At 35.0% G+C, this 13,687-nt stretch overlaps 1 long non-coding RNA gene across 1 annotated transcript in view; it reads right to left on the reverse strand.

Moving 5' to 3' along the window:
• The window catches only part of LOC308648574, a 114,600-nt gene extending 101,120 nt beyond the window's left edge, over positions 1-13,480 (reverse strand). Inside the window, exon 1 of the long non-coding RNA XR_014021860.1 lies at positions 13,376-13,480. This is a non-coding gene — a long non-coding RNA (uncharacterized lncRNA). The remainder of the gene's footprint in view (positions 1-13,375) is intronic.
• Positions 13,481-13,687: the final 207 nt, after the last annotated feature.

A 13,687-nucleotide genomic window follows, 5' to 3' on the forward strand; every position in this document is an offset into this window, starting at 1 on the left:
TCAACACATGGTGTTTGCTTAATTGAAATTTTCAATTTCTCTTATTCTTTCTAGATGTATTAATTCATATTGTAACATTTAGAAGAGTTGTATCTACATTCTCATGTATTTACTTTCTATTTATATATTTATATCTATATGGATTCATTATATTTATTTTATTATATGGCTTATAATCCAAATTCAGCTTTATTTGAGTTATTTCAAATTTGGCCACTGGAATTTTTAAAACTTTGTTTTTATGTACTTGCAAGATATGCCTCTATTATTTGATCAAATAAGTCAATGTATTGTGACTAATAAGAGTCATGCTTCTCCTTGTCAGAGAAAGAGGGGTCAGAGGAGGATGGGGGAAACACTAAAATGAATCTAGAACTAATGTTAAATTGGATACTAATCCACAGGGCTATGTGAAACAATGTTATGGTTCTAAAAGTATTTAAAAAAAAAACTAGAGTCACAAATGTTACTGCTTTTCCCTCAACACCATACCATGTTCTCATTGCCCCTTATTGCCACTCTTTCTCACCCACTTCTGCATGTGAATACTCCTATACCTTCTGTCACTTTAGTAAGTTCCAGGCTCATCTTTTCCTTTCTATGCCATAATTCTGGTATTTGCCATTTATCCAAGGATCTCTGATTATTTTTATAGAAAAATATTTAAACTTCAAAATCTAAATGCTAAGGGTGTTTACCACTATTGTAGTGTCATTGTCTCTAGACTCTTTAAGAGAACAAGCTAGGAAAATATGTATACATAATAACACAGGCACGTACACACAAAAAGTTACTTCTGTACCTATCCATCTGTGTGTGTACATACACACACACACACACACACATATTAAGAAGTACAAACTCATACTGATACATTTATTATAATTTATCATCACGGGATTTATATTAGTCTTTTCATTTTTTTATTTATAACTTTTTTTCTAACCTTGAGAATGTGGCTCTTGTCACCATATATTTACTTATTTACTCAATAATGTGAAGAATGAAATCCCTTCCATTGTTCAAACAGTGTAAACACAAAATAGTTTTGGAATTGCTAACTTATATTCATGTTGCAAACAAATTTACAGAATAAAGCACTTTGGAAAAGATTGTTTGTATTCTTGGTCCTTAACCTTGAAGTACTTAGTCAAAATATTCTTTTCTGGGGCTGGGGTGTTTCTCAGTGATAGAGCACTCACCTAGCAGGTGCAGGGTCCTAGGTTGGATTTCCAGTGCCAGAACAAACAAACAACAGCAACAAAAACTCTGCTTTCTAAAGTTTCTGAAAATATCTTTCACTTTCCCACTTACAGATACTTACTGCTCCACTGTGTATATCAAATACTTTCCTGAGTGTGGATATTAGGCTTCTTCCAATATTTTGCAGTTATAACAAATAAAGTTTTGAGAAATTTCCAGTGAAATAATTTGTTCCTAGACCCTCAGACTATAATATAGAAAAGCATCATAACCATAGACAAACTCCACATAAACAGCACTGAGAATGTGTTGTCTCAGGAGCTATAGATTCTAGCTATCTATGGAAGCAGACCAGCATGTACCTTGGGGGTCCATACCTATCATAGAGGGCATCCAATGTTTCCACATGCTCCACTGCTGGAAGGAGGAGGGCAGAGCCATGGCAAAAACTACATGTACAAGAATTCCATAATCAGAAGCAATGGCCAAGTTTACAATCAGCAGGAATTGATTCTGAAATGATGTTCAAATGGGACAATTCTCTCAGTGGATTCCACTTGGGGAAAGTAAACATCTGAGTGGTTTGCTAGTTTTCTCAACAGATGGAGCAGGACCTGGGAGACTATACAAAATGCCCCCACCAGAACCACTCTTCTATCTACACCTATAAACAATCTCAGGAAAGAGACATCTCAGGAAGGAGAGACACTGATAGATTTGGGAAGAGCTAGCCCTACCTGGGAGTATGAATTTGAAATCAATTGAATATTATATGATCAAGATCATTGCATTAATTGTATATTGCTGTATAACAAATTGCTCCAAACTCATTGGCTTAAAACAAATTTTATTATGCCAGAGTTTCTGAGTCAGGAATTCGAGAGTTGTTGACCAGGGTTTCCCTTATCCAAGGCTTAAGTGGGAACCTCAGGGTCTAATATTCAAGCTTTCTCCTATAGCTACAGGAAGGAGGCTTCACCTCCTCTATAGCTGTTGGCTACAGGCCTCAGCTCCTGCAGCTTGGGCATCTCCATAGGGCTTTGTGACCATCCCTATGACAAGGCACTTTGCTTTCTGCAGAGGGAGTGATACAGAGAGAGAAGAGAGGAAAGAAACTACAAAGCTTTGTACGTCCTAATCTCAGATGTTACATGATGTCAATTCCAAACATTCTCTTCTTTCAAAACCCATCATGAAGTAAGCCTGCACTCCAGGGGAGGAGATTTGGCTCCAACTTTTAAAGAATCAAGAAATATAAGACATATTTTACAGCCACCACAGTGTTTTAAATTGAAAGAGGCAAACTACTATGTATAAGTGACAAAGTAAAATGTCTTTCATCCATAAACAGTACTTGGACTCCAGAGCAAACTCGACACATAATAAGGGAATTTACTTTTTTACATATATGATGGGTAATTGGTACCTCTACTATGAGGTAGACACAGAGTTTCGTGAGTGGAATTGCTACAAAAGATCACAACTCGGGCTGGGGATGTGGCTCAAGCGGTAGCGTGCTCACCTGGCATGCGTGCGGCCCGGGTTCGATCCTCAGCACCACATACCAACAAAGATGTTGTGTCCGCCGAGAACTAAAATATAAATATTAAAAATTCTCTCTCTCTCTCTCTCTCCTCTCTCACTCTCTCTTAAAAAAAAAGATCACAACTCTTCTCAAATAACATTTTAAATTTTTTTTAGTTGTATTTGAACACAATGCTTTTATTTTATTTATTATTATGTGGTGCTGAGGATCTAGCCCAGCACCTGGAACGTGCTAGGTGAGCACTCCACCACTGAGCCACAACCCCAGTGCCCTCAAATAACTTTTTAAAAGATTGAATTTATACTTCCTCCATGAAGTCACTTATAGCATAACTTATTCCTTTTTTTGTGATCACCAACAAGATTGCAGAAAGGTTTTAATTCTTGTTTCCAAGAATATTTATGTACAAAGATACTAACACCACCTTCATATTATTAGTGTAAGTCTCATTAAAACACCTAGCACAATACCTAGATATAGTGAGTATTCAAAAAATAAAATTATCACTCCATGCTGCAGAATTATAAACATATTGATACAGTTTTAGGAATGAATTTCTGGACTCTTGTCTTATCTAGAATGCCATAAAATATTACATATACTTATAGGCATCAAGGATATGCCATCAAATTATGTCAAGAAACAAGCTTCATAGAGTATAATATTGGTAATAAATGGAATTGACAATATCTATTCTGTACCTAAGATTAGAATTCAGTACCAAGTGAAGATACTGAGAGTTAAAAGTTCTGATTCTAGAATCAGATAACCTTGGTTAAAATACTAGTTAAAAACTAATTAGATGTGTAATATCTCAAATCAGTAACTTCTCTGTACCTCTGTTGTGTTCTCTGCCTAATTTGAATAATAATAGTACCTACTTCTTAGGTCTGCTGGGAGGAGTAAGTCCATATATTGAAACATTTAAGTTAAGACCTGAGATATAGTATTAAATAAATGTTTATTAAATAGTTATTAATTATTATGGTTATTACTATTACTACATCTAAGATCATTATTATATTTATTTTGATTGTTCTTTGAAGGAAAAAGGGCATCGAAATTTGAAAAAGAAAATACTATTGTTAATTTCAGATGGCATTTTAAAATAATTCTGGGGTTTTTTTTGGTGTGTGTGTGTGTGTGTGTGTGAGAGAGAGAGAGAGAGAGAGAGAGAGAGAGAGAGAGGAGAGAGGAGAGAGAGCACTATTTTAAGAGTAATAAGAAAATGATTTTATTTTTAGCCACTAGTCATTTGAAAGGGTGAAGAATCTTCAAAAATAGGACCAATATTTTATGTAGGTAAAGTTCAGAGCTAAAAATATAAAATACTTGTGTGGTGTGGTGGTGGTGGTGGCGGTGGTGTGTGTGTGTGTGTGTGTGTGTGTGTGTATGTGTGTGTTTTACTGCGGATGGAATCCAGGGCTTGATGCATGCTAGGCAAGCTCTCTATCATTGGGTTACATGCCAGCCCCCTTTTTTGTTTTTCTGAATCACAAAATGTTTGACTATTAAGTATTTTGAAGCCAATCTGAATAAAAAGACTAAAATCAACTTAGAATATACATTATCACTTATTACTGAGAAAATATGGAACTTATGCAGGAAAATTTAAAGTCAAATTTTGCACAGTGGTAGTCTGTCTTGGCTAATACAGGTCTAGGAATCATATCACTTTTGTCCCACAGTATCTTATGGGAAGAATTAGTCAAAAGCCAAGCATCACTTCATTTGCCTGTGATGGTGAGGATGGTCACACTTACAGAATGAAACAAAAACCTTGAGTTTATGAGCTGCCTCAAGAGGTTGTCTGAGTATTAAGCGAGGTAAAAATGAGTCTTCTCCATTCTTTAAGCATATTTGGGATGACCAGCATGATTGTGCAGTGATGGCAAAGTAATTGGGAATGTTGAGGGGAGAGAGCTAGACAGGCAGGAATCATGAAGATTCTAGACAGGGTGCGGGACATTTGCTTTACCGATCCCTTCATCTTTTTTCAAAGCTCCCCTCTGGCATTCCCAAGGAGCTTCATTCTTTTCCAGGAGCAAGTTTCACCTCAATTTATAATCTCTGCCCACCTCATGGATGAGCCACTCCAGAAAGATGGCCCACTACCATTATTGCTGCCTTGATTCACTGTGTGAACTTACCACAGCCAGTGTGTGGCTGTGTGGGGGGCTGAAAATAGTCCTTTACCCAATCTCAAGAAAACCTTTGGTAATATTTCCAGATGAAAATGATTATAATTAATTTTGTCTAAAAGGTTAATGACTTCCATATAATAGTGCCACTGGCAATAAATTCATTCAGTGTTTAAATTCACTTCAACAGAGGGATGATGAGGTTTCTTACTGAAAAACCACAGCAGAAAATTGTATGAAGGGTCTAACTTTAAAGTGCCTTTCAAACTGGAGAATTGATCTTAATGTTTCAGAATTGATGAAGTATGCTAAGTCTTGGCAAAAAAAAAGGAAAATGTTTTTTAAAAGGAAAGATGAGGACTCTTCTTTGCTTCTTTTAATAATTAGATCACCCAAATCAGGCACAAGGGCACACATTTGTAATCCAAGTGACTCTGGAGGCAGAGACAGGACAATCCCAAGTTTAAGGCCAGCCTCCCAATTCAGCAAGGACCTAAGAAACTTCATGAGACTCTGTCTGAAAAAATAAATAAGTAAGTAAAAGCATTTGGGGATGTGACTCAGTGGTCAAGTGCCCCCATGGGTTCAATCCCCAGTTTAAAAAAAAATACATCTCCCGTTGAGTGATCCTATGAACTTGAGGTTTCTGTTCTATTTTAAGCCTTAAAACAGGGTTATCAATACCTATCAATGCCTATCAGATAATAAATAATGCCAAATAATTGTTGTAAAAAATATTCTATAGGATTAAAATTGTTTCACAAAAACACAGTGACTTCCCAACTTTGCTGAGTTTGACGTTTGCAATAGAGTAAATATTATTTCTTTACTTGCTTTTAGCTGCTAAACAAAAAGGAAACTACTTGCATTTTTGGATTTTCTTTTTATTTTTTATTTTTTTTATTTTTATTTTTTTTTAAAGAGAGAGTGAGATAGGAGAGAGAGAGAGAGAATTTTTAATATTTATTTTTTAGTACTCAGCGGACACAACATCTTTGTTGGTATGTGGTGCTGAGGATCAAACCCGGGCCGCACGCATGCCAGGCGAGCGCGCTACCACTTGAGCCACATCCCCAGCCCCTGGATTTTCTTTTACTCTGCAAAATTGTCTTTGAACTAATATACAGCAACCAGGCTCTCCCTTTTTCTCTGTAGTGACTGAAAGCATTTCTTGACTTTAAATTCCAAAGCTAGTACCGTATATCTTGCTGTAAGTATGAGCCTACTGAATAAAACAAAAAGCAAAAGTTTTAATGGATTCAAATGTAAAAAAATCTATCATATCTGCTCTCCTAATCCATAGTCCTAATATTTTTTAAAAAACATCAGAATTTGTATTCTCATTGCCATCGAAAATATATAATTTTTCTTAACTTTAAATGACTCAATTAAGCTCTCTGTTGGGTAAGGAAGAAGCTATAATCTTCAGGGAAATAGAAGGAATAGAGTTCTCTCTAGCACAACACTATTCTCAGGAAAAGTGTCAGGTGTAAAACTGACAAAGAGGCTAATTTCTAAACTAAGTTAGAATTCAAAGAGAAGAACTGGTACCCCAGTAATTCAGAGCTATTTTGTGAAAAAGTATTCATGTTGGTATAAAACTTTTGGACCAGTAGTTCTTAGCTTGTTAATTTCGGTGCACTATAACCCAGCAATAAGACTTTTTACAATTTAGCCCAGAGAAAGTTCTCTGTGTAGTAAGCAAAATGTTCCCAATTTCATTTTTCACCCTTCTTATGTGTGCCACTCATCAGGGGAGAAGATGTTCTAACTTGGAGACCTTTCTGTTAAGGAAAATGAATAGGTCTCTCAAATAAGAAAGGGCTTGTTCCAGGAATTGCATCATCTAGATAAAAGTCATTGAACATGACTTTGAAAATATTTTTCAAAGGCAACTTGGGACTGTGGTCAATCCTACTGAACCTAAGCTGGGGAAAGGGGATACTTTTCCTGAAGTCCTGTCTCAAATCAAGAGCATTGATTTAAAGAATTGCAAAACTTAAATAAGGACTTACATAACCAGGCACTAGTAGACTTGACCATTGAGTCCTGGTGTACTGACCCTGATCTATCCTATCCTTTGTCTCCATCGAAAGTGTTTGTATGAAGATTAAACTTGGGTTTCTAGATATTAAAAAAAAGAAAAGAAAAGAAAATAGAAACCCAGCATAACTAATTAGTGAGATGTAGCCAAGAAGAGTAAGTTACCCTTTCTGTGAGGTCCAAGCACAGGCTAAAATCTTCCCACCATCAACCTTTACTTAATAAACCTCAACCAGTTTAGAACCTTATTAAAAATATCATCATCCAAGTATGGTGGCACACACCTATAATCCCAGCAACTTGGGAGGCTGAAGCCAGAGGACCAAAGTTCAAGGCTATCCTGGGCAACATAGCGAGATCCTACCTAAAAATAAAAAAACTGAGGATGTGGCTCAGTGGTAGAATACTTAGTGGGTCCAAACCTCAGTACCAAGAAAAAGAACATCATCAATTTTTTATCTTCAAGACATAAAGCTGGTATTTTTTAAAGCACAAAATAAGCTTGGTAAGGTCTTACAATATAGTTTGTTTATTTAAGATTTCTATCTGTAAAATGGAAACCTAGATTTTGCTCTTTGATAATTCACATTTCATTTTAAATGTTTATTCTAATCATTTTAGTTTTTTAAAAGATATACCCTTCTAAGGAAAAAAAATAAAAGTTTGACTTGAAATGATCTTGAAAATACAATGCCTTTGACTATTTAAGGAAACTTAAATTTTATTAGTAGGCTTTTAATCATTTAAAACAATAAGGAGAGTATCTTATTCATTTTCAATAGGACAAGGCAGTATTAAAACAAGACCATTCCATCAGAGAAGCTTGATTATTTTCTCATGTTTTAAATTATGCATATGATTGGTGACACAAATACATGTTTAAGTGGTTGCAAATTTAAAAAATCAATATTCCCAAAGAACTAAAATTATGCCCAATCATAAATAACAAAAATTAATTCACCTGCATATTTTGATCTACAACTTACCCTATGAACATGAAGATTTTATAAAAAAGAAATATCTTTTCACATCAACTTGTGTTCATTATATTTCATACAAATATAGCTCACATCAAACACAAGCCTTTTCAAACAGAAAAAAAAAATTAAGCCATTCACTGTTCCTTTCTTTCTCAGATGATCTGGTGTGAGCTGTGGACTGCCATGTTGCACCGAACCCACAGCAACCAGGACCCATTGTTCCCAAGGGAAATGTAGCCTATGCGGGAATGCAATGGTGTGCTCTGCAAGGAACGTGGAAAATAGCATATGTCACTACTGTACAGTACACAACAGACAATTATGATTCAACTGTCCAAATTATAATCAGTTTGACAAATGTCCACAAGCGTCTTCATTCTATTTTATATTTTCCCTAAGACAAGGCAATCACACAACCAGACAATTCCATCAGGGAAGCTTGTTAGCTGCTTAGTCTGTTAAACCCTGGTTGCCATAGCATCTAGAGTTGAAAAAGCTGCAGATTGGCATGAAAAAGCATGTCGACAATTGCCCTGTCACAGCATGCAAGCCAGGTCTGCTCAAAGGCAGCACACTACAAGTTTTCTTTCCCAGTTTGCACTACCCCATGCTGTTTAATAATATCCATTTACTGGTATTGGGATTGATCTAGCGCAGTGTAAAATTCACATCTACTGAGACTTTGCTTTTCACATGGAGTGAAATTCTTTAACAAATGAGAGTATGGCAATTAATTTAGAAATGTAATACTGTATATAGTATAAGAAGTATATTTAGATTTAATAGAGAAACTGTCCAAAATTTTAATGCACAGTCCTTAAAAGAGACAAATAGTTTTACTTGGCAATTTTTCAGTTGACTTTGTAGTCATTTCTGAAGCCCAGTTAGTCATACTTTGGAGATGACAGACAGCATTCAAAATTCAGTAGTATATTTTTAAACATGTTTTAATCATGCCATAGTAATTTCTTCTTTATATGCATGGTATAATTTAATTAAGGACATACATTTCTAAAATAACTATAATTTAATTAAAGATTAATATCATGAACACTGAAATTATAGTCTAGAGAGCAATGTGCATCAATTTTTTTTACCAGAGGGATCATATACTTAATGGTGATAAATTACCATGTATTAATAAGAAAAAGTGGGTTTCTACCAGAGGGTATTCAAACCCCTGCCAACTCTGCAGGATTTATGCAGTGTATGATTTAAAATAAAGTAAAGCATGTTTACAAACAACCATTGTTAACTTATTGAAACTATAAAAATGTGAAAATATCTACTTAAATTGTGAGACTTAGAAAATAGTTTTCGCTCAGAAGTTTATACTTACATTATTCATTCAGTTTTTTCTTCTTTCATTATCTCCTATTCTGTGTCTTCAATTTAGATTTTCTTTAATGTCACAAAGAAAGAAAAATCTGAAAATGCATACTTGAGGGCACGATTAGCCTAGTAAATCAATAAGGATTTCAAATATGCGTCTTTTTCTATATTTTCTAAAATAGGTATTCTTTCCATCAAACCCCATTGCTTTGCTCTACAATGTCACAAAAGCATATTCCACTTAGTATGAGTGATCTCATTCTTTCCAACCTTGCACGTGAAAAAAAGTTGATACATAGTTTTCCACAATACGAGTGATGCTGTTTGGAGGAAAATTGAAATACTGAAGTAATGATTATTGTTCCTATTCTTAAGCTATTAAGATACGTCATGTAGTTTCTTGCTCCTGTACAAAATTGTCAAATATTTTACAGAATAATCAAAGCATAACACCTTGGATGTTATATATACATACACCCACATGCGAAAATGATGTCCCTGGGTGGATCTCTTTAAACTGGAAATTTAAATCCCTCATTTTTCTAGGAATTCTCAAAAATCTCAAAATCTTGGGATGAAACTTGGTTCACATATGGTGTCCATGAATGTGTTTTCTTATACCACATCTTCCAGATTAGAGAGAGAGAGAGAGAGAGAGAGAGAGAGAGAGGAGAAAAGCTGTTTACTTGTTAAAGGTCTTTTTATAAGCTCTGATGACTCAAAAACACCTTCATTTTAACACATAGAATTTGGCAACGAACTTAACCATGTTACCATTTGAAAGACTTTGATATTTTGAAAAAGAGAAAATTAAAAACAACAGATAGAGACTTATGTTGGCTCTTGTCTATAGAGCATAATTTTCCCAAGTATGTTTTTAATATAAGGATTTACTAGTGAATGTATCTGCCATCAAAACTATAACTGTCCTGAATGAACAATGGTAAGTAGTGCTACAAATTTCACCCTGATGTGGCAAGTTAAAAAACAAAACAAAACACAAAATTACTTGTAAAGTATTAGATAATAGATGAACAGATAAATCTGATAATGAGATAAACAAAAGGTTGAAATAAAATTTCTCCTAATTACATTTTTCCATAAAGATTGTATTTAAGCTTGGTTTCTGTTGTTGCTTCTCATTTCCTAAATTCACACTAAGTACACTGCAATGTGGTCCATCAAGTTGGATTGAAGCAAGTACCACCTCTTAACCAATCTTAGGACCTGCGTATTTTCCTAGAGTTCTTTAAGTATTAGGTTTGCACAGCATTAGAAGTTGTTAGCATAGAAACAAGAGTTTATGCTATAACTCAGAGTATATTGGTGTTCAGGATAACTCAAATTCCCCCTGTAATGTAAATGCTGCCTTCACCATGATTTGAAAAAAATTTAGGGGTCTTTACAGCCATGCTGTGTTGACATTATGCATTCTAATACCTTGTTTTAAAAAAATGTACGAACTACACTTTCTTTTTATACCTGATTTGTTTTAGGTTCATTCTTCTTCTCTAAATGGGAAATAACAATGGTTCTTCTTGAATTGCTTAGAACATTTTCATTGGATAGCATGATTACTTTTGGACATCTTCTATAAGTAATCTACCTTTCATCATTTTGATTGTTGCCAAATTGCTAAATTGAAATTATACCAGAAAATGTCAATAAACCTAAGATTTCATAAAAAGAAAAAAATAATAATAATTTGATCTATGCAAATAGGGAACAGCTTGCAATGCTCTTAGTTCCTTTCATAATGCTCAGGGCAAACGTCACTCTAAAGATACAACACTGTTTCATTTCTTAAATGCATCCCATTAATTCCTCAAGTGAAACACTACCTTACAGAAAAAGGCAGGTTTCTTGTAAGCACATGCATTCTTGTGTAAGGTAGTTCTTGTTTTTCTGGGTGATTTTGCCTTTTTCTGAAATTTTCTTCACCTGACTGAAAGCACATTAACTGCTAGATAGGCATCACACTGATGTCCCCATGCTGTAGCATACAGCCGTGAATTTGCTACGATCTGTTTAATCAGCAGTGTATTGATTTTCCGCAGCTTTCCTTCATTTTAGCCCCATAGCAGGCTTCTGTAATTTCCTTTGGACAAAGTGTAACCAAACTGTGCTAAGTGATGTTGATTTGCAGGCAAAAGTAAAGGGGTAAATATAAATTAACAAGCTATAAACATTTTACAAGTGGGGAGTCAATAAAAACAGTGTCTGCAGTTTCTTTTAAAAAAAATGATTTGAAGCAGATTGTTAACAAAGGTGTCCAAAGAAACTGACATGAGTCTGAGAATAATTTTTGCGCTTTGTGATTAAGAATTGATCAGTCTAAAAGCCTCGGATGCAACTGAATCACCCATAAGCTGCTGGCCTGAAAAGGCTCAGCAGGGGCTGGTATTTGTTTGTTAAACTCCCATGATTCCAAGTAGATAATTGGTCTGTGAAGTTCATGGCAGAATCTGAATTTGCTTTCTTGCTTCCCAGCTGGCTGAGCACTGGTTTATAGACTTCTGTGTACAAATTTAGCCAGCAGCAAACCTCACATCTTTAATATAAAAGGTGTTTTGTTGTGTTTTTCAGGTGCTGAGTGGAAAGCCCACACTCCAGAAGCTCATTAAAAGGGCCAAGTTACAGTACAGGTTTATTTCTGTCACAGCGTTTCTGAAAACAGTGACAAGGATTAATATGTTTCTTTAGTACTGGAAAAAGCCTGACACAATCCCTTGTGAATTTGATCATCTGTTTCATTGCCTGTATAAGATTCAGTCTCCTATTATATCCTAAAGTTACAGCTGTAAACTAATGCTGGTAAGAATTCATAAGCTATTGCAGAAGCCTGGGGCAAAGCTAATTGTTTTATTCAACAGTCACTTATTTATTTATTATTTATTTCATACTTCTCTTCTGTAGTCTTTTTCTACCATTCCCCCTCAAAGTCAAGACTATCTTGGCCCTTTGTCTGAATGCACAAAGCAAAGATACAAGGGAGATTAATGTTCCAGGAGCTTTCAAAAAAAGTTGCTATGCATCAGTGTATTGTGGAAATGTTGTCCACTCTAGAATTTCTTTATTTAGATTTTTATTATTTTTATAAAACCCTTCCTATTTTCCTTTCATTAAAATGTAAACTCCTTATTAGAAAGCAATATTTGAACATCATAACCTTTTGTTTTGCCTAATCGTGTGGCATTAGGGTTTATTTACTAGTGGTTGCTATGTTTCTGGGACATGATTTGCCATGTTGTATATGCAAATCCTAATAAAGTGTAAAATATATCATAAAATAATTCTTTTTGACATCAAATAGAAAGTCAAGTAGCTGTTTGCTATCTTCAAATATTCAAAGTTGTGGCAATATGCTGATATAGATACCATAAAATAATCTTTGAATTTCGGAGTCCCTCTTTCCCCCTTCCTGTTTCACCTCTTTCTCCCTTCCTCCTCCTCCTCCTCCTCCTCCTCCTCCTCCTCCTCCTCCTCCTCCTCCTCCTCCTCCTCCTCCTCTTCCTCCTCTTCCTCCTTCTCTAATTGGTTGTAGATGAAAAGTTATTTCTTACCTACCAGTTTTTATTATTTGGGGAAATAATGGTACTTTCTAATTTTAAATACAAAAGATATATATATATTCAAAATAGTTCCAAACTTCATGCAAGTACAAAATGAGACACACACAGAAGGATCACCTGATGATTCATTTGTGTACACTTTATAAATTATAATAGAAACTGTGACAAGATCAAACTGGAAAAATATACTCATACCATGATGGAGATTAAATATTAAGCTTCCATTATTCTTAACAGAAGTTGTATGCCTAATACTCTACGAGTCACAGACATTTTAGCCTATTATAATTGATTGTAAATACAATATGAAACTAGCTAAATCCTTCTCCTTAGTTTTACCTGCCAATGTGTTGCCCTTGAGTACTAAAAACAGAATCAAAAATGGCAGGAAAAAACTGCCAAGCAAAACACACTCTGCCCCACATGTACACTCCTTTCAATTTCTACAAACTTCTGCTCCATGTTTTCCATCAAAAAAATTCTACTCTTACAAATAAACTTAAGAAAGGCATTTATATGACAAGACAATAACAAAATAATTATTAAAATGATCGGTACCTTCTAATCTGGCCTCTTATTAAGGTTAAGTGTTTCACAGCACCGCTGGGTGAAGGAACAGGAGCAATGCGGTGCCTGGGTTGCAATGGCAGCCTCTTGTTTTTATGAATAGCTACAAAGTCCACACTCAGTCTTTTTCATATAATAAAAGCCCATGTTAGTCATGACAAAGAACTTCCTACAGATATTTTGGCAATATATTTGCTTTTCCTGCTGTTTATTCATCCCCTGAGAATTCCTGTATCTTCTGTGTTAGTCAGCTATTCATTACTGTGAACAAAATACCTGACAAGAAAAACTTAGAGGAGGAAC

This window comes from Spermophilus citellus (genome assembly GCF_964194105.1).
Source record: "Spermophilus citellus genome assembly, chromosome: 4".
NCBI classification, from domain to species: domain Eukaryota; kingdom Metazoa; phylum Chordata; class Mammalia; order Rodentia; family Sciuridae; genus Spermophilus; species Spermophilus citellus.